This window comes from Myotis myotis, unplaced genomic scaffold (assembly GCF_014108235.1).
Source record: "Myotis myotis isolate mMyoMyo1 unplaced genomic scaffold, mMyoMyo1.p scaffold_m19_p_19, whole genome shotgun sequence".
NCBI classification, from domain to species: domain Eukaryota; kingdom Metazoa; phylum Chordata; class Mammalia; order Chiroptera; family Vespertilionidae; genus Myotis; species Myotis myotis.
Genome location: NW_023416323.1, coordinates 27736280 through 27757281, shown reverse-complemented (window position 1 = coordinate 27757281; position 21002 = coordinate 27736280). Strand labels below are relative to the sequence as shown.

Below are 21002 nucleotides of genomic sequence, written 5' to 3'. Positions count from 1 at the left end.
ATTACGATTCATAACAGTAGCAACATTACAATTATGAAGTAGCAACGAAAATAATTTTATGGTTGGGGGTCACCACAACATGAGGAACTGTATTAAAGGGTCGCGGCATTAGGAAGGTTGAGAACCACTGCTTTAGGGGCTCTTATGATTTTTGCTAAGAAAAAAGATTCTAAAAAATGAACTACTTACTTCCCCCCCCTCCCCAATATATCTGAACTAGGAATCCTTTGGTGGTACCCGCACAGTTTTTGCAAAGATCCTCATCTGCTGGTCAAGCCCTTCACACTTAACTGAGGACTCAATTTAAACAGTTCCTATTAAATTTACATTTGGAACCTTGAACATCTGGTAGGCATAATTATAAAAGTATAGTTTTTATTCAGGCAGAGGTGAGTTTAAAAAAATTATTACTTTTTCCTTTAATAGCTGTGCAACCTTGAGAAAATTATTTAGCTTCTCAGTCTTACTTTTCTCATTTGTCACAAAAGGGTGTAATGAGATAGTATATCTGAAGTATCTTTCTTATTTTTATTAATTTATAATAAATTGAATGGTTTTTTATAAAAACTTAATTTTCATTGTTATCATGGATTCAATAGTCAATAAGCTCATAATAAAGAATTTTTGAACAATGTTAACTATAGTACCAGGCATTTTTAGTTTGACTAACATTCCTTATTCCATCATATTTCTATCTTCCTTCGTTGAAAGCCCAAATACTAACCCTTGTAGTCCTTCTTTCTATCTTAAATTCTCATCCAAGTAATGTTCTGTGCTTGGTCTCATGCTCTTTCAATGGTTTTGCTTCTCCTCAACCGTTCATTGTGCCCTATGGAACTTGTCCTGTGAGAAAAAATTACCTTAAGTCCTCAGCCTTTTCACAGAATAATTCTTGCACTGGCTTTTTATTTGGAGCTGCTGCAAGAATTTGACTACCCCTGGGTCCCTCTTGAGCAGAAACTACTTTGTCGTCTTCATTGTACAGACAGATTTCTGGGACATTGATTGCTCAGTAGTGTTCAGGTTCCTTTTTGTTGCTTATAATCTATCATTTTGCTGTCCTCTGCTAAAAATAAATGTGACACAACTATCTTTCAGCAATCTGACCATCTTGCTTTCTTGTAATCATCTACCAATCTCCAAGTTACTTTTCCATGTTAATTGAAGGCTTGTGCCAAGTTGGGAGTCTTTTTCCCTAATCTCATTTTATTCTGTTGTTCTAGATGCCATCACTGGACTCAGTGGAGATGTCCTGTCTGATAGTCACATAGTTTCTTAACATCCTTAGCTGCAGTCATCTTGTGTCTTAATGACTATTCCTGAAATCTCATCTGATATTGTGCAGTATCTGGAGATACTGTACAAGCCAACGAATTATTTTCTACATGTATTCCATCTCAGTGCACCCAGGAGAAAGTCTTAGCAGGTGCACTGCCATAGCATACCAACATCACTGACCACTTTTATCCTTGTTGGCAGCCAGCATTGCAGTGAGTGAATCAGCTCCAGAATCTCACCCTTACAGTGTCCTTTTAGGACCACTCTGCCACCAGTTCTCTTAGGTTGGATCCCCTAGGAGCAAAGCTCAAGAAGCAAAGCTTGTTCAGTGATTTGTTAAGAGAAAGTGAGGAAAACAAGAAAGGGCAGAGGAAGAAGCTAGGCAAAGGTGTGGTTGATTTCAAAAGAAGTCTCACCTTCAGCGTGATCCCATGGGGTGCCATGGAGAGTGAATGGTACCACGGAATTATCCCTCTTATGGGTCAGTCCTTTTGTGGGGCCAGAATGTGGTGACTTGACTTTTGTAACCTTGTATTTGTTAACCAAGTGCTGTGGGCCAACCCTGTGTGGTTGATGCTTATAACCCAGATATTACTAGACAAAGAGACTCTAACGAACAGGGTGAAGTTGATAATTACCAATATCAGTTAGGTTCCTAGTATTCCACTATAGGATTGTACTTATGTTTTATTTAGCTAGATCCCTAGTTATTATAAATTTTTATTATTTCAAATTTTTCTATTGTAAACCAAAACAGAGTTGAATATCTTCTCTAAATGTCACATGCAATCTTTTTAAAAAGCAGTAACAAAATAATGGGCAGAATATGAAAGAACCCTAGACTCATCCGCTTTCTACTGTGTCATATCTCTACAATTTAAGGATGAAATTTGAGTTAAGTTTGGTTTAAAGATGGGAATATGTTAAAGTTGTTCATGGCTATAGACATAAGAAATGGAAATTAAAATGGAACCAAAAACTACACAAGGAAAATTTTGATAACTAAAAAAGAGTAGAAGGTTAGGGAATAAATATAGTTTGTATATTTAGATGAATTTTCGAATCCCTTAACAAATACACTGAAATGTAAGACTTGACTGAAAAGAAGGTTGAGGGATCCTCTGATTGACTTAAGTATGTAAAATCAGACCTGTATGCCATACTTAAGTGCCGGGGTTCATGTCCCAGCATCAAGAAGGGTTCAGGAATCTGGAAAAGGGGCTGTGCGTAGATGGCATAGAAATCCAGAGACTAATAAAGAGTCCGGAGACGAGATGTAATTTTGAAAGGCATTGGGGGTCAGAGGACCTTTAGCTAAAGGAACTGAAGAGAGTGCATCTCCTTGTCTAGGACCCTTGCTTTTATTAACACAATTTGTCCTAAGGCAAGGTGGAGATAATACACTTCAATGGGTAAGGTATCAAAGGGTACAGAGTCCATTGTCAGAATGGGGGAATAGCCTACTGGCTGTTCAGGTGTTTGGCTAGTAGGAGGCAATAACATGTAGATTAAGATGCCCTTTAACTGTCTGGCAGCCACAATCAGTTTCCTATTCAGGTTTGGGGAAATGCCTTCAGCCATTCCCAACAGGTGACTATATGTGTGACTCAACCCTGTTGAGTCCCTAAGTTTCATCAACCTTTTGATGGAAGTCTTAAAATTATGACATGCTGGAATTGGTTCCTGGCACTTACGCCATAAAAAATATGTTTATGTATACATCTATAAGTGAGAAAGAGGCAGCACAGGAAACTGTCCAAAACTACATATGTTAGGGTGAATGAATTTAAAAATAAGAAGAACAAGAAAAGAAAAGTGTATATAAAGCTTAACACTAGGGATTTAAGTAAAGGAAAAACTGAAGAAAAAAATGTATGCTTTCGTCCAAAATTATTGAAACCATATCACAAGATATTTATATAGGAAAAAATACTAAGAAAAAAAGAATGAATTCATATAAGATGGAAATTGATAACTAAAATGCTTCAGATATTCAACTTTTGAAAAAATACATCTTAACTATTAGGATACACACATAGTTGTATAAACAAAAATAATTAACTATTTTCATAAAATTCACCTAAGGGAGAGAAGGGGCTGCAATTGGAAAGATATATACTGGTAGCTGCCAAGGTTACTGTTAATGGCCTTTTTTAACCTGGGTGGTAGGTACACACATGTTGTTTCTAATATTATGTTTTCAAAACACACCTTTAGAAGTCTGATATGTTTCCTCATAAAAATAAAATTAAAATAGGTTTTAATACAGGGAAGGAATTACAAATAACCAATATATTAAAAAGAAATTACAGTTATAAATGTAAAGGAGGAACAAAATAGTTTTGCTCAACTCATATGAAACATATTCATCTTGGTAACTGGTTCAGTTACCAATTCCAAAATACTTAAAATAGAAGCATTCTAAATTAATTTTCACTCATTTACTATAATAGAATATTGTCTTGGTAAATTTGTATCTAAAATTTAAACAACTCATTCCACAACAGAATTTGCTGTAAGAGATCTGATTATTTTTATAGCATGGACATGAGAACATCATAGTAAGGCTGTCATGATGTTAGAATGTAGCAATTTCAGAAGGATAGTAATATGCCAGTAAAAGCATTGTTATTCTGCACAGGAACAGTCATAAGGATAATTTAGCACTAATATTCAAAAAAGGAAAACAGTGACACTGAACATGATTCTGTTAGTCCACCATCAGCCACTCCTAAAATAAGGAAACAAATATTAAGTGGCAAGAAAGTGGTATGTTCTTAAGAATATAGCAAGACTATAAACATTAAGCAGCATTATAATTTAAAAAATAAACAAACTGTAAAAAAACTTCATTAATGATTTATAAGAGAGGATATACATCATGTTAATTAAATTTGCAGATGATACTAAATTGGATAGTGTTGACAAAACCAGTGAGGGCAGATAAAAGGGACCTAAAGTGGTTAGAAATATGTGCAGGAAATGAAATGTGATTCAACCTGGAAAAATGTAGCTAATACATCTGGGGGAAAATAATCAGAAACACAGCCATTCAATTGGCAGGATATACAGTACTTGGAAAGCAATAATACCAAGAGACTTTCAGATGATAGTGGGTAGCAAATAATATATGATCTTGTAATGCAATATGAGTAAAATCAGTCAATGAGATTTTAGTCTGTATATGCAAAAGCTTCACATCATATGGCTGGAAGATAAAAGTTATTTAAATGGTACTGTTGAGATCGCAATGAGAATAGCAGTTTAGGGCATAACTGCCTCAAATAAGTAAATTGAGTAGCATTCAAACTGGAAAATAAATGTATAATGGAATTCAGACTTTAACTTGTAGGAAGAGTTTAAAATAACAAAACATAGAACATTTGTCCATCCTCTGACTGAGTCTAGTTATGATAACATTTCACAAATATTTGAAAGATGCAAATGTCATGGAAGCCAAGTCATTTTTAAAGGTAAAATAAGGGATTTATGTAGTCAAGTAATGGGATGAAATTAAGTAACGGAAATTTAAGACTGAATCCGAGAAAGGTTTCCTGACAGTGAAATCTATTAGTCTCTGAAATGGATTCCCTAGAGAGGTGAGGGGAAGTTCCATTGCTCTAGTCATTGGACTAGATCAAGGCTTGGATGCCACATTATTTTTTTTAAATAGTAAAAACTAATCTGACCGTCTTGCATTGGGAGAGATGCACACAATAACATCGTTGGGTCTCATCCACTTGTGATAAATGGTATCAGACTTCCCTGTCTTGCTATGTCCTATCATTATGGGACCGCATGTTTTTTTTTTTTAATTAATGAATTTTGAAAGACCAAATTCATATTTTACAGCTCATGGACTTTAATTTCCTGGATTATTATGTTTGTCCCCAAATCATAAGAATGCTAGCAGAAAAAAAACCACCTTCCTTTCCATGTTGATGAGATATGGCCTTAAATATTTCAAGCCTTTTGGATCAAATCAGATGAGGTAGCTGAATTCTGAAGTCTCACTTACACCAGTGCATTGAAAACATATTTTTGCTGCAGTTTTGCAACCACAACTATGTAATATATAAAAATTCATTCACTTCCTTTTCTAGGTTAATCCACAAAGAGATTTTTACCAGATGGTATCCTGGAGGTACTGTTTACTTTTAGCAAAGCAATATAACTGAGTTTGAAAAATATAGACTAAAGTATGCACTTCATCCCAACATTAAAACATTCTGTCAATTATACTTTTAAATTATCTTAGGCTAAAGTTTGTCTTTAACTTTCTTCTGTGTCCCAGCTGAGCAAATTGAACGTGGAAGAAGGATTCTTTTAAATGGCAGTTTTAACACAAAGTGTGATTATTCTAAGCAAAAACAAATTAAAATATGTACCAGACTTTAAGAGGTAAGTTTTATATACATATATTTATGTTTTAAGGTACATATATATATACTATATTTCAAATGATTTGCCATTGTTATTATCTGTCTGTAAAAGAGTAAAGAAAATAGAGGCCCTTGTCCTTGAAGTGCTTAACAGCTTAGCTGGAGAGAAATATGTAAAAAGTAAATATAGGGGTGTAGATACATATCAGTTATTTAATAAAGTTTAGATGGAATTGTGTAAATTATGTAGAATGTGACAAATAAATTTGATTCAGTGGAATGGAGAATATATTGAGATCTAATAAGAAACGAGCTGGTGGAATGGGACCTCAGAGTTGGAATAGACAGAGAATATTCAAGTTCACCAGAGAAATAGAACCAATAGGATGGAGGATCGGAGGTTCCGGGAATAATAATCTGATATCATGTATTTGTTGTAATTGTGGAGGCTGGCATGTCCAAAATCTACATAGCTGATGTTTCAGTTCAAAGGCCATCGGTCAGGAAGAGCTGATATGGCAGTTTGAAGGCTGTTAGCTAGGAAAATTCTGTCTTAACTTGTTCCTGGTTTTGTTCAGGTCTTCAACTGATTGGATGAGGTTCACCCACATTATGGAGGAAAATCTGCTTTACTCAGTCTGCTGATTTAATTGTTAATCTCATCCCAAAATGCCCAGAATAATGTCTAACCAGTTATCCTATGGCCCTATCAAGTGGATATAAAATTAATAGTCACACAGAGACTGAGAAGAATTTGAATTATAGAGAACAGTTGTAAATTTTTGTATAGAGAAATAACATGATAGAAATAGCACTTGAGGACTATTCTAAAAGCAGTAAATAGAAAAGGTGGGAGAAGCAGACCTGATTCAAGAAGAGTTAGTAGCTGTGGAACAAGAAAGGAAGAAGATCCAAAATATATTACTAAGGGGGAAAGAACATAACTTGGACAATCTATAAGTGTAAAGAAAGACAAATATAATTTTCAGTATATGTGCCAGTCTGGTGATTTCGAGTTGTTAAGTAGAAATGGGGAACTTGAGAAGATTGTTTGGCTTTATTTGGTGTCCAAAATGATTTCTTTTGTCCACCTATGAAAAAACAATGTTGAAACCACAATTTTATTCTACTTAACCCTTAAATATATTTAAAAATTTTGAGGGACATATATATGATCAGTTCTTATTTTGTTATAATTAGAACTTAGTATAAATTATAATATGTCATAAATAATATAGTGTGTAAGATAAGCCATACAAGTAGAAATGAGTTACATAAGTACAAGTGAGTTGAAAACTGCCCTTTTTTTCTTATTGACTAAACTTGAGGCCCAATGCACAAAATTCATGCCCGGGGGCTCGGCCCTTGCAGCCCTTGCTGCCTTGGCCCTCACAACCCTGCCCCAACTTTGTCCGGAAGGTCGTCTGGATGGCCGTTCTGCTGTTCGGCTGTTTGGTCAATTTGCATATTACTCTTTTATTATTATAGATGGTATTGTGCCAAGAAAGCAACTCTTCTAGTGTCACAGAACTAGAGCAACTGTTTTTTTAGTTTGGGGATGTTTACATATTTGTTCTTGTTATAAATAAAATTTTAAAGTTCCTAATCCATGTATATAAGAAAAAAACACATACATAAATTAAAGGTAAATCTTGACTTTAGAACAATTCACACTTTTAAACAACATGCCTTAACTCTAATCATAGAGGCAAAATTCAAACTTACACAAAAAGAATTTATATGTTTCTATAATACTAATTCTGGGCTATTATGGCATGGTAGCCTGCTGGATAGAAAACAATTTAGTTTGCAGGGTTTTTATTTCTTTGTGTTTATTCAATTACTAGAGGCCCGGTGCATGAACTTTGTGCACTTGGGGAGGGAGGGGAGGCCCTCAGCCCGTCCTGCGCCCTTTTGCAGTCTGGGAGGCCTCGGGGGATGTCCCCCTGATGCGGGGAAGAGGCCTAAGCCGGCAGTCTGACATCCTTAGTGCTGCCGCGGAGGTGGGAGAGGCTCCTGCCACCGTCGCTGTGCTTGCCAGCTGTGAGCCCAGCTTCTGGCTGAGCAGCACTCCCCCTGTGGGAGCACACTGACCACCAGGGGGCAGCTCCTGCATTGAGTGTCTGCCCCCTGTTGGTCAGTGCGCATCATAGAGACCGGTCATTTCACTGTTCAGTCAATTTGCATATTAGCCTTTTATTATGTAGGATTTGTGTTGCTTTTTGTTGCAACTTCCAACTTCTTTCCCCCCACCCCCCCAAACCCTGTAGAGGTTCCTTAGATGCCAATATTGAAGAAAGGGCAGGAGTGGGAGTGGGAGAGTTCTGATTTTTCACTCTGTTTCAGCCAGGGCAACTTCAGATTATTTTTGCTTTATTGGGTTTCTAAAAAGAATTTATTTTGTTCACTCCTGAAAAAACAATTTTGAAAAGCACAGTTTTATTTCACAGTACTCTTAAATATATTAGAGCTGTTTTTGTCAAAGTTATGCCTAAAAGGAATGGTAATTAATTGTATTTAATAATATATTAAATATATAAGTATATATTTAATATTATATACTTAATAATAGGTACTTCATTATCTCTATTTAATTCTGAGGAATAGAATCCTTTCATAAACATAAAACTATGATTTTACTTTTAAAACAGAATTCTTGAGATACAATTTACATAATATGCAATTCACCCATTGAAAGTATAGTTTAATGATTTTAATTATATTCACAAAGTTATGCAACCATTACCACAATAAATTTTGGGACATTTTCATCACCCCAGGAAAAATCCCCATACATATTAGCAGCCACTCCCCATTTCCCCCTAATCTTTCTAGTCCCAGGCAACCTTTAATCTACTTCTTTGTCTTTATGGATTTTTCTATTATGAAGATTGCATATAAAGGAATCATATAATATATGGTCTTTTGTGACTGGCTTCTTTCACTTAACAATGTTTTAAAGGTCAGTCATGTTATAGCATGAATCAATACTTCATTTCTTTGTATTTCTGAGTAATATTATTGTGTGGATAATACTACATTTTATTTTTATGATTTCATTTTTGCAAATTCCACTTACACTCAAATTTTTATAAACATGTCATGTACAAGGGTAGAAGACCACTTACAAATTATGTAAAATTTTCAGTTGATTCAGGTATAATATGTGATAAACACTGTAAGAGGGACTAAAAGAAGGTAAAAATAACTTGGAAAAGAATAAGACTTTGAGAAGGGAAATGATATGTTAGGGAGTTTTATATGACAAAATGGTTAGAACATTTAGGATGGTCTAGTTTGGGAGACTTATTCAGAAGGTGTTTCTACAGGTCAGTTTTGGACCATCTGTAGTCAGAATTATAATAATGACAGAGGAACAGAAAGGAAGATTTGAAAGAATATGGAATGGGAGAGAATGTGATGACTGACCTGGGTTGGAGAATAAAAAAAAAGAAAGAAAATAAAAAGGACAGAGGTGTGGAGCTATAAGAGCATAGCAATAGTATGGCCAGTTTAAAATAAAATGTGATAAGTTCCATTTAGATCCTGCCCCCCCCCCAAAAAATATCTTAGAGTTGGAAATAATTTGTCTTAAAAATGAAGTTAACTCATTCTCAAAGGTGACCATCTAGTTTTTTAAGAGAACTAATATTATTTGAATGTGTATTATGAACCAGGTACTATATGAGTGGTAATGTGGTTTAAGCCTTTTTAATACGTATAAATAACTGTTGAATGTAGGTATATACTAATTATCCATATTTTACAGATGAGAAATTTAAGAGAGAAGTTAGTGAGAACCTACTACTTTTAGAATCTGCCTATTATTTTATTATTGGTACAATTCTAATTGTTAAGAAATTCTTTTCAAAGTTTGTTTCTCTGTAACTTTACCATCAGTTCTGCTTCTGTTCTGTGAAGTTATTGAACAATGCCATAGCTTCTTCCCCCCCAAACCTCGTCCCCCCAGTCAGAAAGGTCTTCACATATTTGAGGACCTTAATCACTTTTCTTAATCTTATCTTCTAATGACTAAGCATCCTAAGTTACTTAAACATTTCCTCTTATAATCTGGGTTTTGTCCCATTCATCTTCCTAGTTTCCTTTTTTAGGTTCACTCTCATTCATCACTGCCTCTCCTGAATATGTGGTGCCCAGAATAAATCTCAATGTTCCAAGAATGGTTTGACCAATCTAAGATTCAGGGCACCTATTTTCTCTACATATACAGGCATTTTATATGTTGGTGTATTAATGAGTAAGGGGCATCCCAGCTAAAAATTTTAGCATTGGTGCTCATTCATTCTTATATTCAATTAAGTATTTATTTCATACCTACACATTCCAGGTACTTTTTAGGTACTCAGACTAGAGATAAATAGTATACCAAGAGTACAATTTGGACACAGGATATTTTTAGTGACTTTGTTTGATAAGGGGGAGCTAGGGAAAAATGATGAGAGAGTGACGCTAAGTATCTAAATGAAGCAGACACAGAAACAACACTAGATTGCAAAGAATATGTCTTAAAAATTTAAAAAAATGAAATAATACATTTAAGATGAATAGTATAAAGCACTTTTGGAATGGCACAGTAGGACCTCCGAAAATCTGCTTCTCCATTAAATGAACAGAAATTCTGGCAAAAATATGTCAAGCTCAACTTTTTGAGAACTTTGGAATTTAATCAAAGGCTTTCAACAATCTAAGGAGCACTTAAGAAAAAATGGCTAAATCTTGATATGAACAAGCTTTGTGGTGTTTTGACCTGCTTTGTTCCTATAATCTCACCCGAGCTCCACAGTATCCTTGAAAACCATCACCCTCAGAACCACAGTAGCTGCATAAACCAGAAGCCTAACAGCTTATGAAAGGGGCACATGCGTTTGGAGCTCTCCAACAAGCCTCATCCCCAGCAGGTCCCTGAATAAGCCCTATTCACAGGACTTGACTTTAGTTGATCTGATTCAGAGTTTAGTCAGTAAACAAAACTCTGTTCCTGGGGTAATTATTGAAAATAGGAAAAAATTTTAATATCACTGCTGCCCTAAGAGGTGATGTAAGTTGGGACTGACAAAGGGTGATTGCAGTACATAAATTGGAAATCTGAGGACTGACACATCTATAGGAGGTCTTAAAAAATTGAGCTTATTCCTGGAAATCTAGAAGGCCATAGGCCCCAGAAATACCTGAGCAGACCTTAAGATCTCATCTCTGTGTGGACTTGATGTTTTATATAAGCAGGAAGTAAAGAAGACAGTAATAGAGGAATAAAGGAATAAAAGAGTTGTGAAACCTATAGAAAGCAAATAGGTAAATAGAGGATGTAAATCCTATGTTACTGGTAGTGATTACATTAAATATAAATAAGTAGATTAAACACTCTAATCAACAGACAGATTTGCAGAATGAATTTTAAAAATCATTCCATCATTTGATGTCTATAAGAGACACACTTTAGATTCAAAGACACAAATAGGTTAAAAGTAAAGAATAGAAAAATATAGACCATAGAAAAATAGTACTCAAAATAGAGCTGAAGTGGCTATACTAACGAAATAGACTTTAAAACAAAAATTGTTATAGAGTCAATAAGGACAATCCTATCTAATAAAAGAGAAACATGGTAATTGGCGTACGACCGCTACCCTTCCCATTGGCTAATCAGGGCAATATGCAAATTAACTGTCAGCCAAGATGGCGACCGGCAGCCAGGCAGCTTGAAACTAACATGAGGCTTGCTTGCTTCAGTGACGGAGGACTCCAACGTTCCCCGCCTGCCGCTGCAGGCCTCTGAGCTGCAAGCAACTATGTAACAAACATAGAAGCTAAACAAAACCCCAGAAACCTGCCGGGCTTCAGCCAGCAGGATCGCAACATTGTAAGCAAAGGCCAGAAACCTACTTTCAGCAGCGGAGGCCTAAGAGCTGGAGCCAAGCCTCAAAGTCAAAGCTGGCCCAGAATAAAAAAAAAAGAAAAAGAAAAAAAGGAGCGGTTGGGAGCTTCAGTCACCCCCAGCCTGAAAATAGCCCTCACCTCCTCACCCAGACTGGCCAGGCACCCCGGTGGGGACCCCCACCCTGAAGGGTGTGTGACCAGCTGCAAACAGCCATCATCCCCTCACCCAGGCTGGCCAGGCACCCCAGTGGGGACCCCCACCCTGAAGGATGTGTGACCAGCTGCAAACAGCCATCATCCCCTCACCCAGGCTGGTCAGGCATCCCAGTGGGGACACCCACCCTGATCCAGGACACCCTTCAGGCCAAACCAGCCGGCACCCACCCATGCACCAGGCCTCTACCCTATATAGTAAAAGGGTAATATGCCTCCCAGCACCGGGATCAGCGGAGCCGCGAGGCCTCCCGGCACCGGGATCAGCGTGACAGGGGGCAGCGCCCAAACCCCCTGATCGCCCTGCGGATCTGTGTGTGACAGGGTGCGGCGCCCCAACCCCCTGATCGGCCCTGCTCTGTGTGTGACAGGGTGCGGCGCCCCACCCCCCACCCCCCACCGCCCTGCTCTGAGTGTGACGGGGTAGAGCCATAACCTCCCCATCAGCCCTGCCCTGAGTGTGAGAGTGGCGGCACCCCAACCTGCCGGGAGCCGGTCCATCCTTGCTGTTTCAAGGGACCCGGCATATATGGCATACTGTTCTTAATATGTTTGCTCACCTTCTTGGCACTATGTGTTTTAACCAAGGTCTCCTCTCTGAGAAAGGTTGTTTCCCCAGGTAGGGATTTTCCCCTGAAGTTAGGGAGGGAATAAAACCTCTTAACTAAGTGCCAGGCGGGTAATTAATCACTTTAACTACGAACAATCATGCTTAAGCTACATAATCTTTACTCCCTGGAATGGAAATAAGAAATGCCCTAACCTTTGTAATAGAGATTGATAGGATTGAATCAACTGGTATAAATACAGATGTAACAAGACAGCAAGACACAGAACTTAGAACACAGAACTTAGAAGACAGAACTTAGAACTCAGAACTTAGAATACAGAGCTTAGAACACAGAGCTAAGAAGACAGAACCTACACAGAATTAGAGACAGAAGAACTTCGCTGGAGAGAACATGGCAAAAGATCCTGGACTGAACCTGACTACAGAAATGTGCAAGAGAACCTGACTAGAACCTGGTGACTGAACCTGGCTGGAGAACCTGGACAGAACCTGGCTGGAGAACCTAGCAAGAGAACATGGACACAGTCCCTGGCTGGAGATCCTATGCAGAACCTCTCTGGAGATCCACACCAGAACTTGGCTGGAGATCCTGGCTGGAGATCCTGGCTGGCTGCTGATCAACTGAACACTGTCTCCGTGTCCTTCCTTCTTCGCCGACTCCGTCTACGCCTTTGAAAACCCCTGGACCTGCTGGGGTTGGACCCCGGCACCAACCCCCTGATCGGCCCTGCTCTGTGGGTGACAGGGGGTGGCGCCGCAACCTCCCCATCGACCCTGCCTTGAGTGTGACAGGGGATGGTGCCCCAACCCCCCAATTGGCCCTACCCTGAGTGTGACTGAGGGTGAAATCACAACCTCCCGATCACCCTGCTCTGTGTATGACAGGGGGCGGCACCCCAACTCCCCAATCGGCCCTGCTCTGAGCCCGACCAGGGGCTGCACCTAGGGATTGGGCCTGCCCTCTGCCACCTGGGAGCAGGCCTAAGCCAGCAGGTCGTTATCTCCCGAGGGGTACCAGACTGCGAGAGGGCACAGGCCGGGCTGAGGGACCCCCCTCCCCACCGAGTGCACAAATTTTTGTGCACCGGGCCTCTAGTCTATATATATAAAAGCCTAAGTGCCCAACTGTTCAACTGGCTGACTGGTAGGTATGATGCGCTCTGATCACCAGGAGGGGAAACCACAGGCATGGAAACATGGAACAGACTAATGAATTTCAGAGGGAAAGGTGGAGGGGGAAGGGCAGGAAGAGATTAACCAAAGATCTTTATGCATACTAGAGGCCCTCAGCATGGCCTGCGGCCTCTCGCAAACTGGGACCCCTCAGGGATGTCAGAGAGACGATTTTGCCCGATCGCCACAGGCCAGGCCTAGGGATCCCACCAGTGCATGGATCCGTGCACTAGGCATCTAGTTTATAATAAAGTATTAATCCATTCAGGAGATAGAAAAATTATAAACATATATGAACTAATAACGAACCCCAAAATACTCAAATCAAAACTGACAGAATTGAAGAGAGAAATAGACAATTCAAAAATAATAGCCCTGTCTAGTGTGACTCAGTTGGTTAGAGTGTCATCCCATACACCCAAAGGTGGAGGATTTCGTTCCCTGTCAGGGCACATACCCAGGTTTCAGGTCCCATCCCCGGTTGGGGCACATACAAGAGGACACCAGTCGATGTTTCTTTCTCCAAAATAAAATAATAGAGCCCTAGCCGACTTGGCTCAGTTGATAGAGCATTGACCTGCAGACCAAAGGGTCCTGAGTTCAATTCCGGTCAAGGACACGTGAGGGTGCATGCAGAAGGCAACCAATTGATGTGTTTCTCTCACATCGATGTTTCTCTCTGTCTTTCCCACCCTCTTCCACTTTCCCTAAAAAAAAAAGATAAAATATCCTCAGGTGAGGATTAACATACATACATACATACATACATACATACATACATAAATAAATAAAATGAGACTTCATATCCCATTCTCAGTAATAGAACAACTATAAAGAAGATGAACAAGGAAATAGAAGTCCTAATGACACTACCAACTAACAAGAATTAACAGACCTCTATAAAACACTCCATCCATCCTTGGCCTAGTGATTCCATTGGTTGGAGCGTTGTCCTATACACCAAAAGGTTGCGGGTTGACTCCCTGTCAGGACACATACCTAGGTTGTGGGGATTCCTGCTGCATACAGGAGGCAACCAGTCAATGTTTTTCTCTCACATCAATGTTTGTTTCTCTCTCCCCCCCTTTCTTACACCTCTCTCTCTCTCTCTCTCCCCCCCCTCCCTCCCTCCCTGCCCTTCCTCTTTTCCTAAAAATTAATAAAAACATATCCTGTGTGAGGATTAAAAAAACAAGGCTCTATCCAACACATTATTTTCAAGTGTACCCAAATATCTACAGAGTAGATGGTATATTGGGCCATAAAACAAGTCTTATTAAATTTAAATGACTGAATTTAAACAAGGTATGTTTTCCAACTTATTGGAATAAAATTACGAACAAGTGAAGGAAATTTGAGAAATCCAGAAATATGTGTAAAATAACACACTTTTAAGAAACCAATGAATCAAAGGAAATTAGAAAATACTTTGAGATGAAAGAAAAACAAAACATAGAAAAATTTATATGAGATGCTGCTAAAGCAATGCTTATATGGAAATTTATAGGTATAATGCCAAGTGACCGGAATGACTGGTCCCTATGACTGCTCACTATGGCTGCCAACCAGCCCAATCAGCCCCCCACAACCTCCTGCAAAGCTTCCCTCCGGCCGGCCCGGCCCCTGATTGGCTCCCCCACCCCAATCAGGGGTGGAGTTGGCCAGCCAACCTCCCACGGCCCCTCCTCCTGGCCGGCCTGGCCCTCAATTGCCTCCCCATCAGGGAGGGCCAGCCAGACCCCATCTGTGCACAAATTCATGCACTGGGCCTCTAGTATTAAATAAAGAAGAAAAGAGCTGAAATCAATAACCTAATCTTAAGAAGTGATAAAAAGAAGAACTAAACACAATGAAGCAGGAAAAAAATAAATAATGAAGATTAGAGCAGAAATAAAAATACAGAATAGAAAAGTAATAGGGAAAATCAACAAAACCAAAATTTGGTTCTTCAAAATGATCAACAAAATTGACAAAAAGTTTAGCAGGAATAACCAGAAGAAAAGAGAGAGTATACTGGAAGCCAGAAGCGGAAAATAAGATAAGCCTAAAGGGACATTAGGAAAATCATCTAAAAATCCACCAACTGATGAATGGGAACATAAACTGTAATATATTCATGCAAGAAACAGTATTTGACGTTAGAAAGTAATGAAGTAGTGATACATTTGGTAACATGGGTGAATCTTGAAAGCATGATAAGTGAAAGAAGTCAGTCATAAGAGGTCATACATTGTATGAGTCCCTTCATATGTAGCAATGTTTTTATTAAAGCATTGTGCTCTTTTAGAAAAGTGATGACTAGTGTTAAATATTATACTTCATTCATATCTTTGGTAAGTGGAATAATGGCAAACACAATTACTGCTTTTGAGTAGCTATGAAAGGTAGAAAGTAAAGAATTTCTATTTATTTAGCTGTCAGATACATTGCTGATATGAAGGAAAACTGAAAGAACTTTTTTTAGTGCAGTGGAGTGTGAAAGTTCACAAGGTTAGAAATGATTTCTTCCCAACTTAAACTCATAGGTAATTTTTTTTTTTTAAATATATTTTATTGATTTTTCACAGAGAGGAAGGGAGAGAGATAGAGAGTTAGAAACATCGATGAGAGAGGAACATCGATCAGCTGCCTCCTGCACATCTCCCACTGGGGGATGTGCCCGCAACCCAGGTACATGCCCCTGACCGGAATCGAACCCGGGACCCCTCAGTCCGCAAGCCGACGCTCTATCCACTGAGCCAAACCGGTTTCGGCTCATAGGTAATTTTTTAAAAAGATTTAATTACACTTGTCATTTCTGTGGTTTCTACTGAGAAAACAGTAAGGAGAATACCCCACTGAATATTCTCTCTCGTTCCTGAATAATTATTATATTCTTGAAACAATGACCTTGTCAGGTGACACTTAGTGGGAAGGCCAGAGAGCATCTGATTTTCAAAGTGTTTGAATTCATGCATAATAATTTCACCTTTTAAAAAAAATTTAACATTTTGACTAAGTGAGTACTTTGACTGTTAGTAGTACTTTAATGCTGGCTCAAGTAAGTAATATTTGCCCTTGCTGTAGAAATTGGAAAATAGAAAACTCCTTTGGAGAAGCTTTACTGTTTAGGGCAGCAGTTCTCAACCTGTGGGTCGCGACCCCTTTGGGGTCGAATGACCCTTTCACGGGGTCACCTAAGACCATCAGAAAACACATATATAATTACATACTGTTTTTGTGATTAATGACTATGCTTTAATTATGTTCAGTTTGTAACAATGAAATTGGGGGTCACCACAACATGAGGAACTGTATTAAAGGGTCACGGCATTAGGAAGGTTGAGAACCACCGGTTTAGGGAATCTTTAAATTTATTGGATTATGCCACTGTGTCTGTGTTAAAATATATTTTAAACATACTGAAAAAGACTAATATGCAGTACCCACATGCCTATTATCAATAATTTATCTTTTTTGTCATGATTGCTGCAGAATTTTTAAATAATAACAATTACACATTATAGATACAATTCACATCTTACCAAATCCCATTACCTTCCTTCTCAAAGAAGTAATGTGTACCCCGAAATTAATGAATTTTATTCCTAAGAATTTTTATGTTATTATTATACATTTTTTTATCCAAAAGTGGTATGTGATGTTGTATGGCATGGTTTTGAGCTACAAATGGTATCACACTATGTTTGTCATTCTGCAGTTTGTTTTTACCTTAACATCCTATTTTTGAGATTTATTTTCATTGATACATTTTATGTGGTATTCCATTTTAAGAATATGCCCTCAATTTGTCCATTCATCTCTTCATAAACATTTGGATAGTTTCTGTTTTTTTTCAACTATTGAAAGTCATGCTACAATGAAGATTCTTGGACCTGTCTCCTTGTGCCTAGTTATATACTTAAGAGTGAAATTGCCAGGTATGTGTGAATATTGAACTTTATTAGATGTTGCCAAATAATTCTTCAAAGTGCTTGTGCCAGTTTTCATGTCAGCCCCATTCTCAGTCATTTTATAAATACTTTCTTAAGATATAATTCATATGCCATAAAGCTCAGCAATATAAAGTATGTAATTCAGTGGATTTTAATATATTTACAGAATCCTACAACCATCACTAAAATATAATTATAGATATTTTTATTTTATCACTCCCAAAGGAAGCATTGTACCTATTGGTGGTCACTCTTCATTACTCATCCTTCCATTTTCTCATGCCCCAGCCCTATGTAACCACTAATCTACTCTCTGTCTCTATAGATTTGTCTTTTCTGAACTTTTGTATACCAGTATTTGCCATCATACAATATGTGGTCTTTTGTAGCTGCTTTTTTTTCACTTACCATAATAGTTTTGAGATTTACCCATATTGCAGTATGTGTCAATATTTCATTCCCTTTTTTCTGCTGCTGAATAATGTTATCTTTTACTTACCCATGCGTCATTTTATGGACATTTGGTTTGTTTCCACTTTATGGTCATGGTGAATAATGCTGCTATGAACAAGTTTTTGTATGAATATATATTTCATTTATTTGGGGTATATTTTGGAATTTGGGGGCATGGGTCATCTGATAACTCTATGTTTAACATTTTGAGGAACTGCCCAAAGAAGCTGCAGTATTGTACAATCCCACCAGCAATGTACCAGTGTTTTCAATTTTTCTTCACCCTTGCTAATATTTGTTATTTTTTGGCTTTTATCGTAATTAATCTAGAGGTTATGAAATGTCATTGTGGTTTTGATTTGCATTTTCTTAATGACTAATGGGAAACTTTACACATGTTTATTGGTATTACTTTATATTTATAGGAATTTCTATTGAAACCTTTTATCCATTTTTAAAATTGGGTTTTTGTTATTTTTATTATTGAATTTTATGTGTCCTTTTTACAGTTTGAATACATAAATCAGATATATGATTTATAAATACCTTCTCTTTCTTGTAGGTTATCTTTTCATCTTCTTGATGGTGACTTTTGAGTTACAAAAGTTTTAAATTTTGATGCAGTCCAATTCATTAAACTTTTATTGCTTATGCTTTTGGTATCATATCTAAGAAATAATTGTGTAAGCCAAGGTCAAGAATATTTACTCTTATGTTTTCTTCTGTGAATTTTGTAATTTTAGCTCCTACATTTAGCTCTTGATCTATTTTGACTTAATTTTATACATAGTATGAAGTAGGGACTATCATGATTTTGCGTGTGGATTTTCCTTTGTCACAGCACAGTTTTTTGTAAAAGATATTCTTTCCCCCATTGAATTATTTTGGCACCCTGCTTTAAATCAATTAACCATAAACATAAGGGTTTATTCCTAGAATCTTAATTCTATTTCACTGATCTACGTGAAATTCTGTTTCACTGAACTACATATCTATCCTTAATGCTAATATGACACAGTCTTCTTGTTAATCCTCACCCTAGGATATTTTTTCTATTGATTTTTAGGTAGAGTGGAAGGGAGGAGAAGAAGTAGAGAGAGGAAAAACATTGATGTGAGAGAGGCAAATGGACTGGTTGCCTCCTACACACGGTGTGCCAGGGATCAAGCCTGCAACAAAGGCATGGACCTTCAACCAGAATAGAACCCAGGATCCTTCAGTCCGCAGGCCTTTGCTCCAACCATGAGCACAACCTACTAGGGCCCAATGCAGTCTTAATTACTATAGCTTTTTAGAAAGTTTTGAAATTGGAAAGTGTAGGTTGTACAACTTTATACTTTTTTTTCAATATTGTTCAGGTTAATCAGAGTCCCTTGCATTTCCACATGAATTTTAGGATTACCTTGTCAGCTTCTGCAAAAAGGCATCTGGGATTTTGCTAGGATTTATAACAAATATGTAGATCAATTTGAGCAGTATTGCTATCTTAACAATATTAAGTCTTCCGATCCATGATCTTTGAATGTCTTTCTATTTATTTAGGTCCTTCAAATTATTTTCAACAATGCTGTATAGTTTTTAGTGTACAATCTACCCTTCTATTGCTAATTTATTCCCTAGTATTTTATTCTTGTTGATGCTATTATAAATGGAATTATTTACTTAATTTTATTTTCAAGTTGTTCTTTACACATTAGTGGTATATGGAGATACAAATGATTTTTGTATATTGGTCTCATATTCTGGAACCTTGCTGAACTCACTTAATAAATCTAACAGGTGTTTTTTTTTTATTCCTTAGGTTTTTATATACAAGCTTGAGTTATATACAGCCTAGAGTTTATATACAGCCTAGAGTTTATCCACACTGTTGAGTTTTTAATCTCAGTGACTTTATTTTCACTTCTAATTTTTTTCACATCTACCTGTTCTTATTTTATTTCTGCCTCTTTCATTTTATAATTTCTTATTTTATTTCACTGGAAATTATTATTCATTTATGTCTTCAAACATCCTAAGCAGACTTCTTTTAAAACTTTTTTCAAACTGTTTCAAGAAAACTTTTATTTGGAGTGAATCATTTTCTGACTGTTTATTTGTTGATTCTGTTGGATACCTCTGTTATAATTAGACTAGAGGCCCGGTGCACAAATTTGTTCACCAGTGGGGTCCCTCTGCCTGGCCTGTGGGACCGGGCCAAAACCAGCTCTCCAACATCCCCTGAGGGGTCCCGGATTGTGCAAGGGCTCAGGCCACACCAAGGTACCCCACTGGTGCATGATCGGGGCCAGGGAGGGATGCAGGAGGGACGCAGGAGGGCTCCAGGGTGTGTCTGTCCCATCTCGCTCAGTCCCTATCTGCCGGACCCCAGTAGCAAGCTAACCTACCTGTCGGAGCGTCTGCCCCCTGGTGGTCAGTGCATGTCATAGTGAGCGGTTGAGCAGCCTTAGCATATCATTAGCATATTACGCTTTGATTGGTTGAATGGATGACTGGACAACCGGACACTTAGCATATTGAGCTTTTATTATATAGGATTTCTGTGAATTTGGGTTTGCAGGGCTATTTTGAGTGAGGGATGTTGTGAGTATTTTGTTCTTTCTTTTGGACTCTACTCATTCCTCCCTATGATGGTCTTTCAGTTACCTGCATCTGGCTCTCCAAGGCTTCTATCAAGACATAGATCTTATAATGAACTTGGTGTTCAGCCTAGTCTGACAGTACAAATTCTACAGATTTGGCCAGTGAGCCATCTTTCATGTGAGTGGTAGCCCCACACCATCCCCCAATACAAACCATATACCTGTCTATTCCTTATTTCTATGAAACCTGTTTAGTCCCCCTTACACACTGGAGCCTAACTCCTAGCTACCCACTGTTTCTCTCTAGAGTACAGCAAGCAAGGTCTCAGCACTGCACACTGTTTTGCATGTATCTTTCCATCTGTCCATGGAGACATATTTCTTGTTTATAAGCCTATAGATGTCTTTTGACTTTAGTTAGCCATATTTATATTTTATCTACCACATTTTATATTTTGAGCAAAAGGTATATACAAAATTTTACATCATATTGTGAAGTTACTATATCTTCAATATC

The 21002-nt window shown here is 37.8% G+C and overlaps 1 long non-coding RNA gene across 1 annotated transcript in view; it reads left to right on the top strand.

The window, feature by feature from the left end:
• The first annotated feature begins 225 nt into the window (after nucleotides 1–225).
• The window catches only part of LOC118674205, a 32586-nt gene continuing 11809 nt past the window's right edge, over nucleotides 226–21002 (top strand). The window contains exons 1-2 of the long non-coding RNA XR_004973600.1: nucleotides 226–389; nucleotides 5573–5679. This is a non-coding gene — a long non-coding RNA (uncharacterized LOC118674205). The remainder of the gene's footprint in view (nucleotides 390–5572; nucleotides 5680–21002) is intronic.